The sequence below is a fragment of the Leptonychotes weddellii genome, chromosome 5 (assembly GCF_054177405.1).
Source record: "Leptonychotes weddellii isolate Sample4059 chromosome 5, ASM5417740v2, whole genome shotgun sequence".
Taxonomy (NCBI): Eukaryota; Metazoa; Chordata; class Mammalia; order Carnivora; family Phocidae; genus Leptonychotes; species Leptonychotes weddellii.
This window is the reverse complement of record NC_138373.1, coordinates 134454712-134467712: the sequence shown is the minus strand read 5'-3', so window position 1 is coordinate 134467712 and position 13001 is coordinate 134454712. Positions and strand designations below refer to the sequence as shown.

The 13001-nt window shown below is 40.0% G+C and overlaps 1 long non-coding RNA gene across 1 annotated transcript in view; it reads right to left on the bottom strand.

The window, feature by feature from the left end:
- The window catches only part of LOC145721862 (uncharacterized), an 84794-nt gene extending 77376 nt beyond the window's left edge, over nt 1-7418 (bottom strand). The window contains exons 1-2 of the long non-coding RNA XR_014145833.1: nt 6925-7418; nt 5303-5440 (exon numbers count right to left, since the gene is read on the bottom strand). This is a non-coding gene — a long non-coding RNA (uncharacterized LOC145721862). The remainder of the gene's footprint in view (nt 1-5302; nt 5441-6924) is intronic.
- Between the last annotated feature and the right edge of the window lie 5583 nt (nt 7419-13001).

The following is a 13001-nucleotide window of genomic DNA, read 5'->3' as shown; positions in this document are numbered from 1 at the left end:
TACAGTTTCCTTTGCTACCCACAGGTCGGTTTTCGCAGCTTTATGTTATGGCAAACTGTCCTGACCAGTTGTCACCAGATGGACCAACATCTTTTGTTTTGAATTCTGAAAGTGTTGCAATCTTTAATCAATTCCCTTGAGCTCATCCAGATGCCTACTTGAGAGATTTCCTTACCCAAATGACTCTGCTTTCAGAGAAGCCACTATTTTGTCAATTTTGAAATTTAGAACAAGCCCTAATTCTAGGTCTCTGCTTGGTGTTCGTGGAACACCTCAAGCTAAATTTATATTTTCATGACTTTGCTTCCTTTTCTGGACTCTGTCTCGTCTCCAAATTGTTAGTGGTTTTCGCTGTTCTCATTAGAGTGGCCACATGATTATGGGAACCTACAAGCTGGGAAAAGAACTAGTTATTAAGATGGGGCAAGTAGAGTTGCGAACAACTTGTTAACTGCTGGGTGTGGCCCGCACGAACCTGGCAAGCTCAGACTCATAGCACTTCTCCCTGAATTTACCCTGGGGAAGAGGCTTAGCTAGCAGTTCTTTAGAAAGCCCAGGATTTGGTGCCAGGTGTTTTCCTTGTAAAACAGCTGACCAACTTCACTTAGTGTAGTCAGAGTCTTGGGTTGCCTCCCACAGGGAAAAACTGGTGACCCATTTCAGTCAGTACTGCAGAAAACTTTCCTTGATACCTAAAGTGGTTTGGGGAGAACAAGAAAAGTACCTACTGACTGAGTTTTGGAGATTTTTTTTTTGTATGTGGTTAAGTATACATAACAAAATTTAACATTTAAATCATTTTAAGGTGTACAATTCAGGGGCATTAAGTACATCCATGATGTTGTGTAACCATCCCCACTATCTAATTCCAGAATATTCTCATTCCCCTAAAAGAAACCCCATACCCGTCAGGAGTCACCCTTGATTTCTCCCCTCCTGCAGCCTCTGGAAACCACAAATCTGTTTCTGTCTTTATGGATTTGTTTTAGATATTTCAAATAAAGGAAATCATACAATCTGTGCCCTTTGGTGTCTGTTTTTTTTTCCACTTAGCACGTTTTCAAGCTTCATCTATGTTGTAGTGTGTATTTTAATACTTCATTCCTTTTTTTTTTTAAGATTTTATTTATTTATTTGACAGAAAGACACAGCGAGAGAGGGAACACAAGCAGGGGGAGTGGGAGAGGGAGAAGCAGGCTTCCCGCTGAGCAGGGAGCCCAATGCGGGGCTCGATCCCAGGACCCTGGGATCATGACCTGAGCTGAAGGCAGACGCTTAACGACTGAGCCACCCAAGCACCCCTACTTCATTCCTTTTGTGGCTGAATAATATCCTGTTGTATGGGTATAGCTCATTTGATGTACCCATTTGGGTTGTTTCCAGGTTTAGGCTATTGTGAGTGGTGCTGCTATGATATTTGTGTACAAATATTTGTTTGAATACCTGTTTTTAACTCTTTTGGGTATACCTAGGAGTGGAACTGCTGGATTATATGGTAATTCTATGTTTACCTTATTGAGGAACTGCCAAACCATCTTCCACAATGGCTAAACAAATCTACATCCCCACTAGTAACGTATGAGGATGAGTTTTGGAGAATTTTAAGAGTGTTTTATAAGTGTCCGTGTCTATAAGTGAATCATTAAATGGCATTTGGTGGTGGCAGAAAAACACACAACCCCCCCCCAAAAAAAAACCGGATTCATATTTTTAAAAATGAGATGATTTTATCTCTTCCTTTTTGTTTAAATTCTCCCTTGCCTAGTGACGAGAATGGATCAGGATGGCTAATCCTGAGTTGGGTCCCAGGAAGTTCTGAAAGCTGCTTTTTGGGGCAACCACATGTAAGATTACACACAGAGTGTTTTGAAATCATCACAGCTTAGCCATGCAGAAGTGCACCTTTACCTATTCTGCTCCTGAGCTCAACTTAGCTCTGCTGTCCCCATTTCTGCAGATGTGAAAAGCCTCTTAATCTTGCCACTGGAAAGCAGTATGGTCTCTTCTGGTTTAAATAGTGACAAGTAATTATAACTTATTAATTCCACTCACGATTTAAACTCATTAATTCAAAGTTCAAACTGCCTACTAGGGCTGTTCTGGGCCTGGATCTTCCTACTGTTTCCCTCCATCTCAGGAAGTTAGAAACATCATGATACTGGGGGTGATGTGGTTGGTCCACACGTCCTTTTCAGTTTCCCACTACCTCTGCTTGGTATTTTGGCACGAACTTTGTCCTTGCTGTATCTGTCTGAACTATACTGGCAAGGCCTTGGGAATGTACCAGAATTTTCTATTGATATCCACAGCCTTACCCATGCCCTGTGGTACAAAATATGGACCCACTGAATATTCTTTTCTCAGACCCTAGGCCTCCCCCAACCCCCTGGATTACTCAGCATTTAATCATTCTCTTAGGCCTGTAGCCTGTGGGTGATGTGTTATAAATCCAGTGGATCCTTTATTTGTCCATCATACCACAGTATTTTTCATAAGGTGGGTTCCTTGTTCTGATACAGTGAGAAATCCATTTGGGTGGCTGGAACTCTCTAAGACCTTAAACAATGGTTCTGACTGAGGCCCTGTGGATAAGTCAAACTCACACCTCGAATGTGTTGTGAAGTCAAAATAAATCTTTGTTCCTTCCCGGATAGAAGGGGAGCATTGGAGGCAACTTATATCACTAATGGATTGTTGGTGTCCTTGAGGTATGTTCCTTTATAAGGGGATACACATCAGTCAATGTTGCTGGCAGGTTGGATATTTAGCAGCAGCCTTGATGAATAGAAACACATGACTGTGGGCCCAGGTATAACCTCTTTCCCTCCTACCATGTTCTACATTTACAAACCCATTGTGCCAGCACTGGGATAACTGATGATTGAGGCTGACCAATGTCAGCAGGCCAAGTCATTCTCTCTATTGGTTGTTTAGTGCCTCTTCCTTGGAAGATATTGTATGGTGGTGGTAAGATGTAATTAAGGTACAAGGGTCTCTCTTCAAGCCTGAAAGTCTATCCACATAGTTCAATTCCAGACCTTTGTCCCTGATCTTCTAATATTTTTTCTTCTACATCTCTGACTAATCAGCTAAACTATTTATTTAGTCCGCGCACATTTAATATTAGGGCACTTCTTTTGCCACATTGCCCAAAGATCTCCCCACTGGAGGAATTTCACCTAATAGACCTCATCTTCAAGACCACCACTGAATAGGGATGCATTGTGGCCAAAGTCCATTTTTGGCTCTGCCCATGTACTGACCCATATTCAAGGTCATGAGATAGCCCCTCTGTGAACCAAACTTGACTTTTTTCCTTCTCCAACAGCTTGTCACTAATAAGATCATGATGGGTGACATATGCCTACCTCCTTGTGCCTCACATTTGACCTCTGGCCATGCTTTGGCTTTGACCCCAATATTTCACTTTCAGCTACGATTGATCACTTCTTGTTCTGCCCAGTTTGGTGTGTTAGGCAGAACGTGGCTTCTGTTGGGAACGTTTGGATTCATGGTCACTTTGTGCTTTGTAGTCACGAACTTAGTTCTTGCCAGGGCCAAGCAGCACATTTAAGCAGGTTTGGAAAGATGTATTATTTTCTGCTGCTAACGATATTGCCTTGTTTCAGAACTCTAATGGTGATTCTTCTATTTTGGCTTACCTTAAACTTCACAATGTACCTTTTCTTACCTTTGATGCATCTATTAACTTGGAGTCTGCTGAGTCAAATGGCCCAAATGGCAAGATCACTTGTCCCACAGCCATTTCCCTCTGTGGCCCTCACTAACTCTGGCAGCCTCCCATGTCACCTGGTTTAGGGGTCAGAGGAATATTCAGATATAGGCAGCCTCTAAAAGTGGAACATGAACTTAATTGTGGTGGGTCTGCTCAGTTGAGAGCAAATTCCAGTAAGGTTGAGAGCCACAAGCTGTCAGCTGGTAGCATCCTCAGCATCTGCGAGTAAAATTCCTTCTATCCCCAAAAGGGATTTTGGCAGCGGAGAACACAGTCCACTCTCATTCAGATCAGTGAGGCTAACAGCTAACTTACCAGTAGCCACAATGGAAGTCAGAAACAGTGTGATAATGCCACAAAAGTGCTGAAAAAATAATTGCCAAACTATTCTATATCCATCCATTATGTTTCATGAATGAATGTGAAATAAAAACATTTTCAGGCAAAACAGAAAAAGAAAGAAAAAAAGAGAATTTTCCCCCAGCAACTGAGACAATTAATTCTAAAGAATGTATTTCTGGCAAAAGGAAAATGGTCTGAGATGAATGCAAGAAGAAATGAAGCACAAAGAATATGATTAATATGTGGGTAAATCCAAGTGAATATTGGCTATATAAAATATAAATAATAATGTCTTGTGGGTTTTATTTAAAAACCCCTAGCATTATTGCTAATATATGAATTATATATAACACTTAGAAATATAATTTGACACTTTTTAGAGAAGCCAAGAGTAACATGGGCATAAATTTAGGCAAAAACCATGCTTTAGACACATATAGTGCTTCTGCTTTAAGAAAACAAAAATAAAAACAAAAACAACACCAAGACTACACAAACAAAAACTACCAAATAACATGAAAATAAACATCTTTAAATATGGACCATTCCATAGAATTTCACATCCCAACATGTGGTTTTGTGGTAGTTATTTAAAAACAGATGCTAAAAAAATAAATAAGACACCATGGTTAAATTGCATTTTTTTTTCCTTCCCTAAAGAGATAATTCTCAACCACTTGTCTAGCATATATTGATTGAAAACCATTCGGAAATTACTCCATCTGTCAATGAAATGCAAACACCTCTGGATTGAAATCAAACAGCTGTTTAAATGCTCAGAGCTTCACTAACAAAGAAATCTTCCTTAACACTGGCTCTGTTTATACTATTCCAAAGCAATGACTCATTCAGGGTAAAATCCAGTATTTCCAGGTTGTGTAAACACAACCATTATTTATAAGATTTATAAAAAGACCCAAGACAACTGCTTCCCAGTTGAAGAATTGCTGAGTAGTTGTAGGAGTTAGACTCCTGTGTGTGCGTGTGTGCGTGTGCGTGTATTTGGTGAATTGAGAATTATTTGTACTTATGACCCACACTTGAAATTCACAATAGCTCTGGCTCCCTTTTTGCACAAAACCAACTAACAAGCTTGGAATAAACAGAAGTTTTAGAAGCAGTCATATAATTTATAATTCAAAAGAGCCCATTTATACCATACAGAAATTAGCAAATAGTTTTCATTTAAATTAAGACACACCTTTGTCATTTTTTTTTAGTTACCTTCTCATCAACTGAGGAGGAAATCGAGTAGCATGTAGACTCTGGATTGTGATGGCTTGGGTTTGAATACAAGCTCCATCAGTGGCTGTCTACATGGAATTGGGCAAGGTACTTCTCCTTAAGCCTCAGTCTCCATACCTGTCAAATGGCAAAAAATAATATATCTCACACAATAATTATGAAGACTAAAATAATTTAAATTTTGAAAAAATTAATTTGTAGGAATTAAAAAGTGTAAGTCATTTGACACAATGCTTGTCACACAGCACTTAATACTAGTTATCTATTATTTTAAATCATGAAGCATTTTGCTAGGTTTAATATTGATGACCCTCAATTAGTTAATATTCAGGTCTTATAGCTTTTGGCAGTGAATGATTATTCACATAGATCTTCTAGAAATGAAAACTGCTGCCAGTCACTAAGCTTCATTCAGATAACAACTAGGTAATTCAATAGTCAATTATTTTTAATTACTCATGACTATACAGTTAATGTACACCTGGAGGAAGCCTGGGAGGCTAAGCTGTTTAAAACCAGGCACTTCATAGTAGCTAGGTGACACATTTAAACTGAGTATGGAAAAGAGTTTAATAAAGGACTATTTAAAAAGTTGTGGGCAGGGTTTGAGGGGAAAAAGTGATAATCAAGCACCTGGAGTTAATAAATATGGCAGTCACCTCTTCTAAGTCCGAATGGGCAGGGAGAGGGCGTGGCTTCAGGAACTTGGGGTGGATAGCTGTGAGGAAAGGACCTCTGGCATTAGATGTAGCTAATGCTGTGATCTGGATAAATACCCCAACCTCACTGTCTTCTGGTCTTTTCAACGCTCTCTCAGTGCTTCCAATTGGCCAGACCTTATGTGAGAAGCCTGAGGTCAAGGGAGGCTGCTGATCAAGTACATGCAGGTCAGTCTTCTAGAGCACAGAACACTTAAAAGTGGATTTGGAAAAGCAAACAGAAAGCGGCCAGCATCACAGTTACTTAGTCTTCCCATAGCCGATGAGGGACCTGTTAAAATCAGCTTCGAATATGTTGCAAGCCCAGGCTGTCTCTGTTCAACTAGATGGCACAGAGTCCTGGACCTGCGCGGCACATTTTCAGCAGCTGGAACGGACGCAGAGTGGCTCCACGAGGAAAATCCTGGCTTTACCGCAGGTCGTTTCTACGCAGAGACAGGGTAGACTTCCCACCAGGCAAAAATACCATTAGGTTCTGTAGACTTCAAACCATTAAGTTCCCAAATTAGAACAATGTGATCCAAAGCTAGGGATTTCCTGTGTATGTCGGAGGAGGCAGACGGTAGACCCACAGTGAGTAGTAATTCAATAAGCAACTGATAACCACAATTTGGGGGTCACACAGCTTGCTTATGGCAACCCCGCTTTTACGAAAGACCTGCAGTCGTACAGTAACGGCTTTTTCCCCTAAAAGTGAAAACCCTCTTCGGATTTCTTTCCGTCAGGGAAAACAGGTACCAACGTAGGTCTTTTTTAACAGCGCAGAGGCGCGACGCAAACTTGGGCGGGGGGCGCGGGGCGGGGAAACACCCTTCGTTTTACGACAGTTTTGCTTCCCGAAGGTTTCCTGGGAACGCCCTGCTTTGGGAGGGCAGGACTCACCTGTGCGGTTTGACGACCTCCAGCCTCCAGCAGCCTTCGAGATGCCGCACAGCCCCAGCCAATTGTTTGAGACTCTGTGTGAGACCTGCTGAGATGCTCCCGGCTTCCTGTCCCTCAGAAACTGTATGAGGTAATAATGTTTGTTGTTACTCAGCAATGAACAAGTCCTGTAACAAAAATACATGTTGTGGAAGTCCAGGGACACTCACTGAAAACTGACCAGGGGGTACTCTTAAACAGAGTGAACGTAAAACATAGGAGAAAGGAAGCAGAGGTGGCTGGGAAGAGTAGGCTTAGCTGACATGGACAACCATAAGGCATGACTGAGTATACATTCAAGTAAAATACAGCTACGAACAGAGAAAGAGAGAGAGAAACGAACTGTCATTTCCTGAACATTTACTCTGCGTCTAATTTATCCTGAGCACAAATTCTGTGGTTCCCTGATGTACATTGTTAGCTTTATTTTATAGGGGAAGACACTCAGGGTGAAAAGGAGAAACACCTGCTCAAAATCACACGGATGATAGATGATTACTACTAGAGTTCAGATTAGAACCCAAGCCAGTCTGATTCCAGGGTTCTCTTTCTGTGCCTCTGTGTGCTGGAGTAAAGAAAAGGAATATTGAACAAAGGAGGTCATATTGGGAGATGACGTAAGATTAAAAAAAAAAACAAACAAAACGGGAAAATGCCTCAGTCTTCTGGAAGAGGGGAGAGGGGGTTAGAAATTGCCTGTGGTAAAATCAAAACAAAATGCAGCAAAAACATATGGCTGATTAAAGGAGAAAGCTGGCCTTGGTAGAGAACAGAAGATATTTGGGGTATAATAGAGCTTAGAGCGAAGGAAACCCCATCTGTAGTCATTTCTTCAAGGCCAGATCTAAATATGCAGAATATGGGTGGCTCTACTCTTTTGCAGATCAATTCTCCTCACCCACCCCTAAGGGATACACCAAGGAAAAGCACAACACCTATTAACATGTAAACAGATGAACACAAGAGAGACAACCCTCCCTGGATCAGCGCAGAGAGAGAGGAGAGCAGGTCTTGGAATGTCCTCTAGCAGGAGAGTGGAAAAAGATAAAGGAACATTTTGCCAAGAATGTACCACTTGGTACCATCATTTTCTATTTCTGAGTGTTTGGTAATATTGCTCCCCTAATATAAAAGCCACACTGAGTAAAATTTTAGGGAGGAAATATTCTTGTTTTACAGGGGGTGGCAAAAGAGGATGTTGTAGGAAATAGATTTGGGAACCTTAGGTTTGAGAGTAAATGTGATATCGTGGGTAAAGTGGTTAAACAGGAGTCTCAGAGCTAATTCTACTAGAATAGAGGTGGAGTATTACATAGGAAGGGTCCTGACTCCACATTTGGCCCAAAGACTAATCTATTTCAGACCCCACTAGAAGTGGCACATCAGCCCTATCCCACCAGAGTGACATATCAGCTTCTCTTACTTCAGAGGAGCAGAAAGCATAGGGAGAAAAAACAGAACACACTTCTTAGAGAGATAGAATACACACTCTCACAAAGTCCAGCCATTCTTGCTGTAATTTATAAGCTCAGGCACTCAGCAATTTTGATTAACAAATTGTTTGGCCTTGGTGATTCTACCTAAACCTGAGAAAGCAGAGTCTGAGACTCATCTTTTATGAAGGTAGTTTACTTAAAGATGTCATCTTGGGGTGGGGGGGGCATGACTGAAGAGTAGGAAAAGTGAAATGGGGAAGGAGGGATTTCTAGAATAAGGATGCATCTTTGAGTTGGTCATAGCTGTGGGCAACTGAGGCTTGGTCCCAATGGGGCACTCTTAGGGTCCTGTAGAATACATGACTGAATTGTCAGTGGGGGGTGGGGGGCAGGAAAGTAGGCATTTAGCCACTGTCTTCAACTCTGCATTGACCTAAGGATTATCACATAGGATGCCGGTCTTCCAGGTTTATGCATGCATTGGTACCAATCAGGTTTCCATAGACATCTGATGTCACGTGTCGGGGAAGTCTTAGGGCAGAAAGTAAGAGAACTGGGTATAGTTGAGGCAGAGTGCCGACAGGTTTTACCTGCCCAGAGTTGACTGTGGCAGCCATGGAGAGAGTAAAATATTTGAGGTGCAGTTCAAAAAGCACTTGACACAAATAGCATCTTAAAATTTTGCTTAAACAAAGATGAAAAATTTAAAAACAATACAGAAGCTTTAGGTCAAGAAAACACCATCCTGCGTATAGGACAGGGATGCAGGGCACACAAAATACCAAGCAGAATATGAAAAGAGACATATTTTAATGGAAGCATTTTTAAAATTATTATTGTCAGAGTTTTACTAAATCTTCTTTAGCGATGAAAGTGAAATTCTAAAAAAGCAAATCTTTCATTGTGCACCGTTTATTTGCCAGTTACCTTATATGCATAGTACTCAGATTTCCCACAAGCACATGATGGCGGTATTATCATCATCTCCATTTTTAAAGAAGAGAAAATTGAGGCCAAATGAGCTGAGTTACTGAAGTTTTCATAATCAGAAACAGGCAGAGCCAGGATTTCAATCCAGACATGTCTGGCTTTGAAGTTCTGTTCTTTCCTCTACACTTAGGACCTTGTCAGAGGCATTCTTCTGGTCTTCCTGGAAATCATACCAAATCCACTGCACCTCACTTTCTTATGTAATAACCTGCAGAGTGGGGAGAGCCATCTGTTTCAAGAGCAACATATTTGAGTCCATAAGCAAATAGGTTGGCACAGAACAGAAGGATTGTGACCTTGCCATTTGGCATTCCTGACTTACTCTGCATTTATAAAATAGAAATAACATGGTCCAACATGTTGATTTCACAAGCTTATCATTATCATTCATTCTGAAATAAGCATAGTCAGGGACATCATGTACAAAATAAGGGATCCTTGTTTTGGAGGATGATGTCAGGCAGGAGTTTTTGTTTAACTCCTGTCTCCTAAAGCACTAGCTTACAGTGACTTTGTGAAATATACTTCAATATTGAGGCCAATGAAGGAGAAAAACAACTAAAGGAGAAAACTTGGGATTTATTTTAAGAATGCAAGATCACAAGATTACTTGAGAGGTAATACAAAGCAGTGGCTCCAAAACAAGGCTGATCATCCAAATTCACCTAAAGAAGTCTAAATATATATAGATACTTGAGCCCACTTCATTCAGAGTATCTAAGAATAAGACTCAGGAATGTGTGTTTTAAAAATATCCTGTGGTTATTCTGATGATCAGCCTCAGTTTATAGCCACTACTTAAAAGAGTTTGTAAGCTAATATATAAGGAGCCTACTTTTGTATTTTAATTTTTATGTGTAATCTCGAAGAACCAACTCATAATTTTTCTTTAGCATGAATCCTAAATGCTCAAAACAGTACAGATATTCGGTAGACTTTCTTTTGGTCAGTAGCCATTTAGAAATCCCTTCACTGTTAATAAGTCAATGAGTATAGACAAAGCAAAACAAATGTCAGTTTATCTAATACCTGGCACATTGTACAATGGGAAAGTTTTGGAAAATGGCAACAGAGTAAGCTAAAAGAAAGTATAGGGCAGAGATAAAGGGAAGAGTAGAAACATAAAATAGGACATGAACATTTGATGGAGAAGACCAAAAAACAAAATTTTGATTCTTTGAAAAAACTAAAAACTCTAGCTAAAGTTTAAGAAAAAAAAGAAGAAACAGTGCTATAAATGAAAACCATGTAACTAAAGATGTAGCAAAAATAACAAATGTAATAAAAATATGAGCAATTCTATCTCAAGAAGTTTAGAAACTTTTAATATTGTATCTAGTGGAAAAATATAATTATTAAAGCTGACACATAAAGATATAGAAACAGGAATGCTCCTAAGAGATCAATGAAATGGAAATAGTTGTTAAAAATGTCCTTACACACAAAAAGATTTAAAAACTCTAGGTTCAAACCCTTAAAAAAAAAAAAAGGATAATCCATGTTGTTTGCCTGTTTTGTGTTTCGTGTCCTTTATCTCTGTAAACATTTCATATGTACCTGTTTTATATTCTTTACCTAATAATTCTAGTATCAACATTCCTTAATGGGGCAGGTGTCCATAACTGTTGTTTATTGGGTACTTGGTGTCCTTTGGTTTTGAACTGACTGTTTGATTTTAATACCTGTGATGCCCATGCACCTAAATTAAGGTATCTTTCTCCATAGAGGATCTGCTTTTATTTCTACTTCTGCTTTTACAAGTAGCTGGGAAACACCACTGACTTGGGACCATTTCTGACTTAAGGTTTTATGTGCAGCCTAATCAGACTTGGCTTCACCACCAGTGTGCTGGCCTCAAGCTCAGTGTCCCACTTGTGGTGTTACAGGATCCATGCTTAGGGCAAGCTGCCTCCCTCGCCTCCCTGCTGCTCCAGACTGAGCTTCCCTCTAGTTCTGTCCTAGCTAACCTTTTTTGAAGCAAGTCACAAAGATCTCCCTTCACATTGAAAATCAATAATACCTGACATAATATGTCCTGGATGAAGTTTAGTTGTGAATGCAGGGAGCAGAGAACAAGGCTTAGGGATGGAGAGGAGGCTCAAACCTATGGTTAAGTATTATTTCTTAAGCTGAGTGGTGGGTACAGGAGGCTTGCTTTATTTATTCAGTTTATTAGTATTATTTAAGAATATGTATATATTTTTGTATGTGTCATATATTTTATGAGAAGCTAAAAAAAAAAAAACAAACCCAGCAGTTTCACTAAAATCTCTCTGTGACATTTCAAGAGAACTGGCACATCAGCAGCAAAATTGTGCACAAGACTACACCAACTGAAAACAGCGCCCTGTAGCACAGACATAAGTGCTGAGAGAACAGTACTGGCCCGACAGGAGACATGCCCAGATTGAGCTGGGTAGAAAGGAGGGAAATGGTAAATTGACATATGGTAGCCCTGCGGGTTTGTTCACGGAGTACTCCTCCACGACTCCTGCGGACTCCCATATGAATTTGAGAGGAATTTGGGGTGAAGTTCTCACAGATAGAGTGGGCATAGGTCAGAGAAAGACTGTGTATTGTGAATCTACAGTCTACTGTGGCCCTGGGTTCATGGGTTATGCAAATTGCATGTAAGTAATAGCCCTGATTCCTCTCTGGTCTTGAGAGCAACCTTAAAATCTTTGCTTTCGTGTAGTGTCGACTCCAGTTGCCTTTTCTCTTGTGTTTCAATTTTATATATCTCTCTTTGGTTGCCCAGTAACATACCATGGGGAAGCAATTTACAAAATGGAGCCATGGTACTTAGAAACATTAATTCCACTCTTGTGGGGAACAATTTATTCCCAGGGTGTGGTTTTTTTCACCATAGGATCAGACCCATTGAGATAGCAGCATAGCAAAGATACCTGTTAAATTCTTATCTATGGGTCAGGATATTAAAATGCCATGTAATTGTAACTCCTGTTTAGAAATCTTAGTAAGTATTGCATTGAAAACCAACCTAGTAGTAAATGAGAAAACAGCAAGCCAGGAGGGTTTGTATAATTTCACTCAATTCTGTGTTCTACCCAATTTACCAGGCAAAAAATAAATTATGTTTGAAAATCAGTCATGCAAGGTTTCTGGCCACTTTTCATAAAAATGTATTATCTGTCACAGTTCTCTGAAGCTTTACCCCTGTGTGACATAGTAACATTTTAGGACAGTGCTGTGAGGCATTAGCCAGTCAGGCATGATGTGAGGGGCCCCCAGGGCTGCCCACCTCAAAATATTAAACACTACCTACTCTCTTCCTGTTATCTCTGAAAGTTGGATTCACTACCCAAATATCTTCTGGAATTGAAAGCTTTTTTTGTCTTTGTTGTTTGCTTTTCAATAATCTGTTCTTTTTTGTGATTAGTGAGGAATGTGGAGTTTAAAACCAGAAGATAGTGTTTTCTGATTATTACTTGCTGTTAACATGTGGTAGACAATCTAATTCTGAATGACTTCGCTACATGAAAGAGTAATCATAGTAGCAGTGGTGGTTGTTATTGTTGCTTGAATTGAGATACAACCTGTGTAAAGTGAAACAGTGTTCAATGTTCAGCTCAATACTTTTTACATGTGTGT